Source organism: Poecile atricapillus, chromosome 8, assembly GCF_030490865.1.
Source record: "Poecile atricapillus isolate bPoeAtr1 chromosome 8, bPoeAtr1.hap1, whole genome shotgun sequence".
NCBI lineage: Eukaryota > Metazoa > Chordata > Aves > Passeriformes > Paridae > Poecile > Poecile atricapillus.
The window spans coordinates 1,708,781-1,720,870 of record NC_081256.1 but is presented as its reverse complement, the minus strand read 5'-3'; positions in this window follow the sequence as shown (position 1 = coordinate 1,720,870).

Here is a 12,090-nt window from a genome sequence, read left to right as displayed (position 1 = left end):
TGTGCGTGCTGCTGCTTCCATCTGACAAGGAGCACAACCTTCTGACAGCAGCTTTCAACTTGCCTAAGAAAGAGCTTGGCCATTTAGATGTGCTGCAAACCCGTGAGTGTGTAAGGTGCAGGTGCCAACTCCTGACAAAGGTGTTCTCCAGGTTCAGTTTCTATCTGCCAGACGCATTGGAAATGTTTTCCTCTGGCATTCGCAGCAAGAGTCGCAGATTGCTTAACTGAGGAGCTCTGAGAATGGAACGGCAAGAGGTGTTCCGCTTTCGTCATAAACAGTGCTCCAGAGCGCTTGGCAACGGGCACAACGAAACGTGTGTGCGGGATAGTGACCATTCACACCTAGTGCTGGCAATGCACGAGCACTGCCAAAAGGCCAAGGGAGGCGCTTAGCATCCGGCTTGTGCGCAAAGCTTTCAGACTGCCAGAGGACCGCAGCTATGGTAAACCCGCTTGCTCATTTGACGTTAGCTGTCGCCTGCAAGAACTTCACCCGCATCTGGTTTATGCTGCTACCTGTTGTTAGGCGACAACAAGGGCACATGTAGCAAATGCTTTTTCCTGGCCCATTTTGCTAGGCCACGCTCTTCTGTGGCTCTTTAGTGCTTGCCAAACTGCTATGTGCGTGCTGCTGCTTCCATCTGACAAGGAGCACAACCTTCTGACAGCAGCTTTCAACTTGCCTAAGAAAGAGCTTGGCCATTTAGATGTGCTGCAAACCCGTGTGTGTGTAAGGTGCAGGTGCCAACTCCTGACAAAGGTGTTCTCCAGGTTCAGTTTCTATCTGCCAGACGCATTGGAAATGTTTTCCTCTGGCATTCGCAGCAAGAGTCGCAGATTGCTTAACTGAGGAGCTCTGAGAATGGAACGGCAAGAGGTGTTCCGCTTTCGTCATAAACAGTGCTCCAGAGCGCTTGGCAACGGGCACAACGAAACGTGTGTGCGGGATAGTGACCATTCACGCCTAGTGCTGGCAATGCAGGAGCACTGCCAAAAGGCCAAGGAAGGGGCGTAGCATCCGGCTTGTGTGCAAAGCTTTCAGACTGCCAGAGGACCGCAGCTGTGGTAAGCCCGCTTGCTCATTTGACGTTAGCTGTCGCCTGCAAGAACTTCACCCGCATCTGGTTTATGCTGCTACCTGTTGTTAGGCGACAACAAGGGCACATGTAGCAAATGCTTTTTCCTGGCCCATTTTGCTAGGCCACGCTCTTCTGTGGCTCTTTAATGCTTGCCAAACTGCTATGTGCATGCTGCTGCTTCCATCTGACAAGGAGCACAACCTTCTGACAGCAGCTTTCAACTTGCCTAAGGAAGAGCTTGGCCATTTAGATGTGCTGCAAATCTGTGTGTGTGTAAGGTGCAGGTGCAAGCTCCTGACAATGGTGTTCTCCAGGTTCAGTTTCTATCTGCCAGACGCATTGGAAATGTTTTCCTCTGGCATTCGCAGCAAGAGTCGCAGATTGCTTAACTGAGGAGCTCTGAGAATGGAACGGCAAGAGGTGTTCCGCTTTCGTCATAAACAGTGCTCCAGAGCGCTTGGCAACGGGCACAACGAAACGTGTGTGCGGGATAGTGACCATTCACGCCTAGTGCTGGCAATGCACGAGCACTGCCAAAAGGCCAAGGGAGGCGCTTAGAATCCGGCTTGTGCGCAAAGCTTTCAGACTGCCAGAGGACCGCAGCTATGGTAAACCCGCTTGCTCATTTGACGTTAGCTGTCGCCTGCAAGAACTTCACCCGCATCTGGTTTATGCTGCTACCTGTTGTTAGGTGACAACAAGGGCACATATAGCAAATGCTTTTTCCTGTTTCATTTTGCTATGCCACGCTCTTCTGTGGCTCTTTAGTGCTTGCCAAACTGCTATGTGCGTGCTGCTGCTTCCATCTGACAAGGAGCACAACCTTCTGACAGCAGCTTTCAACTTGCCTAAGAAAGAGCTTGGCCATTTAGATGTGCTGAAAACCCGTGTGTGTGTAAGGTGCAGGTGCAAGCTCCTGACAAAGCTTTTCTCCAGGTTCAGTTTCTATCTGCCAGACACATTGGAAATGTTTTCCTCTGGCATTCGCAGCAAGAGTCGCAGATTGCTTAACTGAGGAGCTCTGAGAATGGAACGGCAAGAGGTGTTCCGCTTTCGTCATAAACAGTGCTCCAGAGCGCTTGGCAACGGGCACAACGAAACGTGTGTGCGGGATAGTGACCATTCACGCCTAGTGCTGGCAATGCACGAGCACTGCCAAAAGGCCAAGGGAGGCGCTTAGAATCCGGCTTGTGCGCAAAGCTTTCAGACTGCCAGAGGACCGCAGCTGTGGTAAGCCCGCTTGCTCATTTGACGTTAGCTGTCGCCTGCAAGAACTTCACCCGCATCTGGTTTATGCTGCTACCTGTTGTTAGGAGACAACAAGGGCACATGTAGCAAATGCTTTTTCCTGTTTCATTTTTCTAGGCCACGCTCTTCTGTGGCTCTTTAGTGCTTGCCAAACTGCTATGTGCGTGCTGCTGCTTCCATCTGACAAGGAGCACAACCTTCTGACAGCAGCTTTCAACTTGCCTAAGAAAGAGCTTAGCCATTTAGATGTGCTGCAAACCCGTGTGTGTGTAAGGTGCAGGTGCCAGCTCCTGACAAAGCTTTTCTCCAGGTTCAGTTTCTATCTGCCAGACACATTGGAAATGTTTTCCTCTGGCATTCGCAGCAAGAGTCGCAGATTGCTTAACTGAGGAGCTCTGAGAATGGAACGGCAAGAGGTGTTCCGCTTTCGTCATAAACAGTGCTCCAGAGCGCTTGGCAACGGGCCAATCGAAACGTGTGTGCGGGATAGTGACCATTCACGCCTAGTGCTGGCAATGCAGGAGCACTGCCAAAAGGCCAAGGAAGGGGCGTAGCATGCGGCTCGTGTGCAAATCTTTCAGACTGCCAGAGGACCGCAGCTGTGGTAAGCCCGCTTGCTCATTTGACGTTAGCTGTCGCCTGCAAGAACTTCACCCGCATCTGGTTTATGCTGCTACCTGTTGTTAGGCGACAACAAGGGCACATGTAGCAAATGCTTTTTCCTGGCCCATTTTGCTAGGCCACGCTCTTCTGTGGCTCTTTAGTGCTTGCCAAACTGCTATGTGCGTGCTGCTGCTTCCATCTGACAAGGAGCACAGCCTTCTGACAGCAGCTTTCAACTTGCCTAAGAAAGAGCTTGGCCATTTAGATGTGCTGCAAACCCGTGTGTGTGTAAGGTGCAGGTGCAAGCTCCTGACAAAGCTTTTCTCCAGGTTCAGTTTCTCCCTGCCAGACACATTGGAAATGTTTTCCTCTGGCATTCGAAGCAAGAGTCGCAGATTGCTTAACTGAGGAGCTCTGAGAATGGAACGGCAAGAGGTGTTCCGCTTTCGTCATAAACAGTGCTCCAGAGCGCTTGGCAACGGGCACAACGAAACGTGTGTGCGGGATAGTGACCATTCACACCTAGTGCTGGCAATGCACGAGCACTGCCAAAAGGCCAAGGGAGGCGCTTAGCATCCGGCTTGTGCGCAAAGCTTTCAGACTGCCAGAGGACCGCAGCTATGGTAAACCCGCTTGCTCATTTGACGTTAGCTGTCGCCTGCAAGAACTTCACCCGCATCTGGTTTATGCTGCTACCTGTTGTTAGGAGACAACAAGGGCACATGTAGCAAATGCTTTTTCCTGTTTCATTTTGCTAGGCCACGCTCTTCTGTGGCTCTTTAGTGCTTGCCAAACTGCTATGTGCGTGCTGCTGCTTCCATCTGACAAGGAGCACAACCTTCTGACAGCAGCTTTCAACTTGCCTAAGAAAGAGCTTGGCCATTTAGATGTGCTGCAAATCTGTGTGTGTGTAAGGTGCAGGTGCAAGCTCCTGACAATGGTGTTCTCCAGGTTCAGTTTCTATCTGCCAGACGCATTGGAAATGTTTTCCTCTGGCATTCGCACCAAGAGTCGTAGATTGCTTAACTGAGGAGCTCTGAGAATGGAACGGCAAGAGGTGTTCCGCTTTCGTCATAAACAGTGCTCCAGAGCGCTTGGCAACGGGCACAACGAAACGTGTGTGCGGGATAGTGACCATTCACGCCTAGTGCTGGCAATGCAGGAGCACTGCCAAAAGGCCAAGGAAGGGGCGTAGCATCCGGCTTGTGTGCAAAGCTTTCAGACTGCCAGAGGACCGCAGCTGTGGTAAGCCCGCTTGCTCATTTGACGTTAGCTGTCGCCTGCAAGAACTTCACCCGCATCTGGTTTATGCTGCTACCTGTTGTTAGGCGACAACAAGGGCACATGTAGCAAATGCTTTTTCCTGGCCCATTTTGCTAGGCCACGCTCTTCTGTGGCTCTTTAGTGCTTGCCAAACTGCTATGTGCGTGCTGCTGCTTCCATCTGACAAGGAGCACAACCTTCTGACAGCAGCTTTCAACTTGCCTAAGGAAGAGCTTGGCCATTTAGATGTGCTGCAAATCTGTGTGTGTGTAAGGTGCAGGTGCAAGCTCCTGACAATGGTGTTCTCCAGGTTCAGTTTCTATCTGCCAGACGCATTGGAAATGTTTTCCTCTGGCATTCGCACCAAGAGTCGTAGATTGCTTAACTGAGGAGCTCTGAGAATGGAACGGCAAGAGGTGTTCCGCTTTCGTCATAAACAGTGCTCCAGAGCGCTTGGCAACGGGCACAACGAAACGTGTGTGCGGGATAGTGACCATTCACACCTAGTGCTGGCAATGCACGAGCCCTGCCAAAAGGCCAAGGGAGGCGCTTAGAATCCGGCTTGTGCGCAAAGCTTTCAGACTGCCAGAGGACCGCAGCTATGGTAAACCCGCTTGCTCATTTGACGTTAGCTGTCGCCTGCAAGAACTTCACCCGCATCTGGTTTATGCTGCTACCTGTTGTTAGGCGACAACAAGGGCACATGTAGCAAATGCTTTTTCCTGTTTCATTTTGCTATGCCACGCTCTTCTGTGGCTCTTTAGTGCTTGCCAAACTGCTATGTGCGTGCTGCTGCTTCCATCTGACAAGGAGCACAACCTTCTGACAGCAGCTTTCAACTTGCCTAAGAAAGAGCTTGGCCATTTAGATGTGCTGAAAACCCGTGTGTGTGTAAGGTGCAGGTGCAAGCTCCTGACAAAGCTTTTCTCCAGGTTCAGTTTCTCCCTGCCAGACACATTGGAAATGTTTTCCTCTGGCATTCGAAGCAAGAGTCGCAGATTGCTTAACTGAGGAGCTCTGAGAATGGAACGGCAAGAGGTGTTCCGCTTTCGTCATAAACAGTGCTCCAGAGCGCTTGGCAACGGGCACAACGAAACGTGTGTGCGGGATAGTGACCATTCACGCCTAGTGCTGGCAATGAAGGAGCACTGCCAAAAGGCCAAGGAATCGGCGTAGCATCCGGCTTGTGTGCAAAGCTTTCAGACTGCCAGAGGACCGCAGCTGTGGTAAGCCCGCTTGCTCATTTGACGTTAGCTGTCGCCTGCAAGAACTTCACCCGCATCTGGTTTATGCTGCTACCTGTTGTTAGGCGACAACAAGGGCACATGTAGCAAATGCTTTTTCCTGGCCCATTTTGCTAGGCCACGCTCTTCTGTGGCTCTTTAGTGCTTGCCAAACTGCTATGTGCGTGCTGCTGCTTCCATCTGACAAGGAGCACAACCTTCTGACAGCAGCTTTCAACTTGCCTAAGAAAGAGCTTGGCCATTTAGATGTGCTGCAAACCCGTGTGTGTGTAAGGTGCAGGTGCCAACTCCTGACAAAGGTGTTCTCCAGGTTCAGTTTCTATCTGCCAGACGCATTGGAAATGTTTTCCTCTGGCATTCGCAGCAAGAGTCGCAGATTGCTTAACTGAGGAGCTCTGAGAATGGAACGGCAAGAGGTGTTCCGCTTTCGTCATAAACAGTGCTCCAGAGCGCTTGGCAACGGGCACAACGAAACGTGTGTGCGGGATAGTGACCATTCACGCCTAGTGCTGGCAATGCACGAGCACTGCCAAAAGGCCAAGGGAGGCGCTTAGAATCCGGCTTGTGCGCAAAGCTTTCAGACTGCCAGAGGACCGCAGCTGTGGTAAGCCCGCTTGCTCATTTGACGTTAGCTGTCGCCTGCAAGAACTTCACCCGCATCTGGTTTATGCTGCTACCTGTTGTTAGGAGACAACAAGGGCACATGTAGCAAATGCTTTTTCCTGTTTCATTTTTCTAGGCCACGCTCTTCTGTGGCTCTTTAGTGCTTGCCAAACTGCTATGTGCGTGCTGCTGCTTCCATCTGACAAGGAGCACAACCTTCTGACAGCAGCTTTCAACTTGCCTAAGAAAGAGCTTAGCCATTTAGATGTGCTGCAAACCCGTGTGTGTGTAAGGTGCAGGTGCCAGCTCCTGACAAAGCTTTTCTCCAGGTTCAGTTTCTATCTGCCAGACACATTGGAAATGTTTTCCTCTGGCATTCGCAGCAAGAGTCGCAGATTGCTTAACTGAGGAGCTCTGAGAATGGAACGGCAAGAGGTGTTCCGCTTTCGTCATAAACAGTGCTCCAGAGCGCTTGGCAACGGGCCAATCGAAACGTGTGTGCGGGATAGTGACCATTCACGCCTAGTGCTGGCAATGCAGGAGCACTGCCAAAAGGCCAAGGAAGGGGCGTAGCATGCGGCTTGTGTGCAAAGCTTTCAGACTGCCAGAGGACCGCAGCTGTGGTAAGCCCGCTTGCTCATTTGACGTTAGCTGTCGCCTGCAAGAACTTCACCCGCATCTGGTTTATGCTGCTACCTGTTGTTAGGCGACGAAAAAGCAAATGCTTTTTCCTGTTTCATTTTGCTAGGCCACGCTCTTCTGTGGCTCTTTAGTGCTTGCCAAACTGCTATGTGCGTGCTGCTGCTTCCATCTGACAAGGAGCACAGCCTTCTGACAGCAGCTTTCAACTTGCCTAAGAAAGAGCTTGGCCATTTAGATGTGCTGCAAACCCGTGTGTGTGTAAGGTGCAGGTGCAAGCTCCTGACAAAGCTTTTCTCCAGGTTCAGTTTCTCCCTGCCAGACACATTGGAAATGTTTTCCTCTGGCATTCGAAGCAAGAGTCGCAGATTGCTTAACTGAGGAGCTCTGAGAATGGAACGGCAAGAGGTGTTCCGCTTTCGTCATAAACAGTGCTCCAGAGCGCTTGGCAACGGGCACAACGAAACGTGTGTGCGGGATAGTGACCATTCACACCTAGTGCTGGCAATGCACGAGCACTGCCAAAAGGCCAAGGGAGGCGCTTAGCATCCGGCTTGTGCGCAATGCTTTCAGACTGCCAGAGGACCGCAGCTATGGTAAACCCGCTTGCTCATTTGACGTTAGCTGTCGCCTGCAAGAACTTCACCCGCATCTGGTTTATGCTGCTACCTGTTGTTAGGCGACAACAAGGGCACATGTAGCAAATGCTTTTTCCTGTTTCATTTTGCTAGGCCACGCTCTTCTGTGGCTCTTTAGTGCTTGCCAAACTGCTATGTGCGTGCTGCTGCTTCCATCTGACAAGGAGCACAACCTTCTGACAGCAGCTTTCAACTTGCCTAAGAAAGAGCTTGGCCATTTAGATGTGCTGAAAACCCGTGTGTGTGTAAGGTGCAGGTGCAAGCTCCTGACAAAGCTTTTCTCCAGGTTCAGTTTCTCCCTGCCAGACACATTGGAAATGTTTTCCTCTGGCATTCGAAGCAAGAGTCGCAGATTGCTTAACTGAGGAGCTCTGAGAATGGAACGGCAAGAGGTGTTCCGCTTTCGTCATAAACAGTGCTCCAGAGCGCTTGGCAACGGGCACAACGAAACGTGTGTGCGGGATAGTGACCATTCACGCCTAGTGCTGGCAATGCAGGAGCACTGCCAAAAGGCAAAGGAAGGGGCGTAGCATCCGGCTTGTGTGCAAAGCTTTCAGACTGCCAGAGGACCGCAGCTGTGGTAAGCCCGCTTGCTCATTTGACGTTAGCTGTCGCCTGCAAGAACTTCACCCGCATCTGGTTTATGCTGCTACCTGTTGTTAGGCGACAACAAGGGCATATGTAGCAAATGCTTTTTCCTGTTTCATTTTGCTAGGCCACGCTCTTCTGTGGCTCTTTAGTGCTTGCCAAACTGCTATGTGCGTGCTGCTGCTTCCATCTGACAAGGAGCACAACCTTCTGACAGCAGCTTTCAACTTGCCTAAGAAAGAGCTTGGCCATTTAGATGTGCTGCAAATCTGTGTGTGTGTAAGGTACAGGTGCAAGCTCCTGACAAAGGTGTTCTCCAGGTTCAGTTTCTCCCTGCCAGACGCATTGGAAATGTTTTCCTCTGGCATTCGCAGCAAGAGTCGCAGATTGCTTAACTGAGGAGCTCTGAGAATGGAACGGCAAGAGGTGTTCCGCTTTCGTCATAAACAGTGCTCCAGAGCGCTTGGCAACGGGCACAACGAAAACGTGTGTGCGGGATAGTGACCATTCACGCCTAGTGCTGGCAATGCACGAGCACTGCCAAAAGGCCAAGGGAGGCGCTTAGCATCCGGCTTGTGCGCAAAGCTTTCAGACTGCCAGAGGACCGCAGCTATGGTAAACCCGCTTGCTCATTTGACGTTAGCTGTCGCCTGCAAGAACTTCACCCGCATCTGGTTTATGCTGCTACCTGTTGTTAGGAGACAACAAGGGCACATGTAGCAAATGCTTTTTCCTGTTTCATTTTGCTAGGCCACGCTCTTCTGTGGCTCTTTAGTGCTTGCCAAACTGCTATGTGCGTGCTGCTGCTTCCATCTGACAAGGAGCACAACCTTCTGACAGCAGCTTTCAACTTGCCTAAGAAAGAGCTTGGCCATTTAGATGTGCTGCAAATCTGTGTGTGTGTAAGGTGCAGGTGCAAGCTCCTGACAATGGTGTTCTCCAGGTTCAGTTTCTATCTGCCAGACGCATTGGAAATGTTTTCCTCTGGCATTCGCAGCAAGAGTCGCAGATTGCTTAACTGAGGAGCTCTGAGAATGGAACGGCAAGAGGTGTTCCGCTTTCGTCATAAACAGTGCTCCAGAGCGCTTGGCAACGGGCACAACGAAACGTGTGTGCGGGATAGTGACCATTCACGCCTAGTGCTGGCAATGCACGAGCACTGCCAAAAGGCCAAGGAAGGGGCGTAGCATCCGGCTTGTGTGCAAAGCTTTCAGACTGCCAGAGGACCGCAGCTATGGTAAACCCGCTTGCTCATTTGACGTTAGCTGTCGCCTGCAAGAACTTCACCCGCATCTGGTTTATGCTGCTACCTGTTGTTAGGCGACAACAAGGGCACATATAGCAAATGCTTTTTCCTGTTTCATTTTGCTATGCCACGCTCTTCTGTGGCTCTTTAGTGCTTGCCAAACTGCTATGTGCGTGCTGCTGCTTCCATCTGACAAGGAGCACAACCTTCTGACAGCAGCTTTCAACTTGCCTAAGGAAGAGCTTGGCCATTTAGATGTGCTGCAAACCCGTGTGTGTGTAAGGTGCAGGTGCCAGCTCCTGACAAAGGTGTTCTCCAGGTTCAGTTTCTATCTGCCAGACGCATTGGAAATGTTTTCCTCTGGCATTCGCAGCAAGAGTCGCAGATTGCTTAACTGAGGAGCTCTGAGAATGGAACGGCAAGAGGTGTTCCGCTTTCGTCATAAACAGTGCTCCAGAGCGCTTGGCAACGGGCACAACGAAACGTGTGTGCGGGATAGTGACCATTCACGCCTAGTGCTGGCAATGCAGGAGCACTGCCAAAAGGCCAAGGAAGGGGCGTAGCATCCGGCTTGTGTGCAAAGCTTTCAGACTGCCAGAGGACCGCAGCTGTGGTAAGCCCGCTTGCTCATTTGACGTTAGCTGTCGCCTGCAAGAACTTCACCCGCATCTGGTTTATGCTGCTACCTGTTGTTAGGCGACAACAAGGGCACATGTAGCAAATGCTTTTTCCTGGCCCATTTTGCTAGGCCACGCTCTTCTGTGGCTCTTTAATGCTTGCCAAACTGCTATGTGCATGCTGCTGCTTCCATCTGACAAGGAGCACAACCTTCTGACAGCAGCTTTCAACTTGCCTAAGGAAGAGCTTGGCCATTTAGATGTGCTGCAAATCTGTGTGTGTGTAAGGTGCAGGTGCAAGCTCCTGACAATGGTGTTCTCCAGGTTCAGTTTCTATCTGCCAGACGCATTGGAAATGTTTTCCTCTGGCATTCGCAGCAAGAGTCGCAGATTGCTTAACTGAGGAGCTCTGAGAATGGAACGGCAAGAGGTGTTCCGCTTTCGTCATAAACAGTGCTCCAGAGCGCTTGGCAACGGGCACAACGAAACGTGTGTGCGGGATAGTGACCATTCACGCCTAGTGCTGGCAATGCACGAGCACTGCCAAAAGGCCAAGGAAGGGGCGTAGCATCCGGCTTGTGTGCAAAGCTTTCAGACTGCCAGAGGACCGCAGCTATGGTAAACCCTCTTGCTCATTTGACGTTAGCTGTCGCCTGCAAGAACTTCACCCGCATCTGGTTTATGCTGCTACCTGTTGTTAGGCGACAACAAGGGCACATATAGCAAATGCTTTTTCCTGTTTCATTTTGCTATGCCACGCTCTTCTGTGGCTCTTTAGTGCTTGCCAAACTGCTATGTGCGTGCTGCTGCTTCCATCTGACAAGGAGCACAACCTTCTGACAGCAGCTTTCAACTTGCCTAAGAAAGAGCTTGGCCATTTAGATGTGCTGAAAACCCGTGTGTGTGTAAGGTGCAGGTGCAAGCTCCTGACAAAGCTTTTCTCCAGGTTCAGTTTCTATCTGCCAGACACATTGGAAATGTTTTCCTCTGGCATTCGCAGCAAGAGTCGCAGATTGCTTAACTGAGGAGCTCTGAGAATGGAACGGCAAGAGGTGTTCCGCTTTCGTCATAAACAGTGCTCCAGAGCGCTTGGCAACGGGCACAACGAAACGTGTGTGCGGGATAGTGACCATTCACGCCTAGTGCTGGCAATGCACGAGCACTGCCAAAAGGCCAAGGGAGGCGCTTAGAATCCGGCTTGTGCGCAAAGCTTTCAGACTGCCAGAGGACCGCAGCTGTGGTAAGCCCGCTTGCTCATTTGACGTTAGCTGTCGCCTGCAAGAACTTCACCCGCATCTGGTTTATGCTGCTACCTGTTGTTAGGAGACAACAAGGGCACATGTAGCAAATGCTTTTTCCTGTTTCATTTTTCTAGGCCACGCTCTTCTGTGGCTCTTTAGTGCTTGCCAAACTGCTATGTGCGTGCTGCTGCTTCCATCTGACAAGGAGCACAACCTTCTGACAGCAGCTTTCAACTTGCCTAAGAAAGAGCTTAGCCATTTAGATGTGCTGCAAACCCGTGTGTGTGTAAGGTGCAGGTGCCAGCTCCTGACAAAGCTTTTCTCCAGGTTCAGTTTCTATCTGCCAGACACATTGGAAATGTTTTCCTCTGGCATTCGCAGCAAGAGTCGCAGATTGCTTAACTGAGGAGCTCTGAGAATGGAACGGCAAGAGGTGTTCCGCTTTCGTCATAAACAGTGCTCCAGAGCGCTTGGCAACGGGCCAATCGAAACGTGTGTGCGGGATAGTGACCATTCACGCCTAGTGCTGGCAATGCAGGAGCACTGCCAAAAGGCCAAGGAAGGGGCGTAGCATGCGGCTTGTGTGCAAAGCTTTCAGACTGCCAGAGGACCGCAGCTGTGGTAAGCCCGCTTGCTCATTTGACGTTAGCTGTCGCCTGCAAGAACTTCACCCGCATCTGGTTTATGCTGCTACCTGTTGTTAGGCGACGAAAAAGCAAATGCTTTTTCCTGGCCCATTTTGCTAGGCCACGCTCTTCTGTGGCTCTTTAGTGCTTGCCAAACTGCTATGTGCGTGCTGCTGCTTCCATCTGACAAGGAGCACAGCCTTCTGACAGCAGCTTTCAACTTGCCTAAGAAAGAGCTTGGCCATTTAGATGTGCTGCAAACCCGTGTGTGTGTAAGGTGCAGGTGCAAGCTCCTGACAAAGCTTTTCTCCAGGTTCAGTTTCTCCCTGCCAGACACATTGGAAATGTTTTCCTCTGGCATTCGAAGCAAGAGTCGCAGATTGCTTAACTGAGGAGCTCTGAGAATGGAACGGCAAGAGGTGTTCCGCTTTCGTCATAAACAGTGCTCCAGAG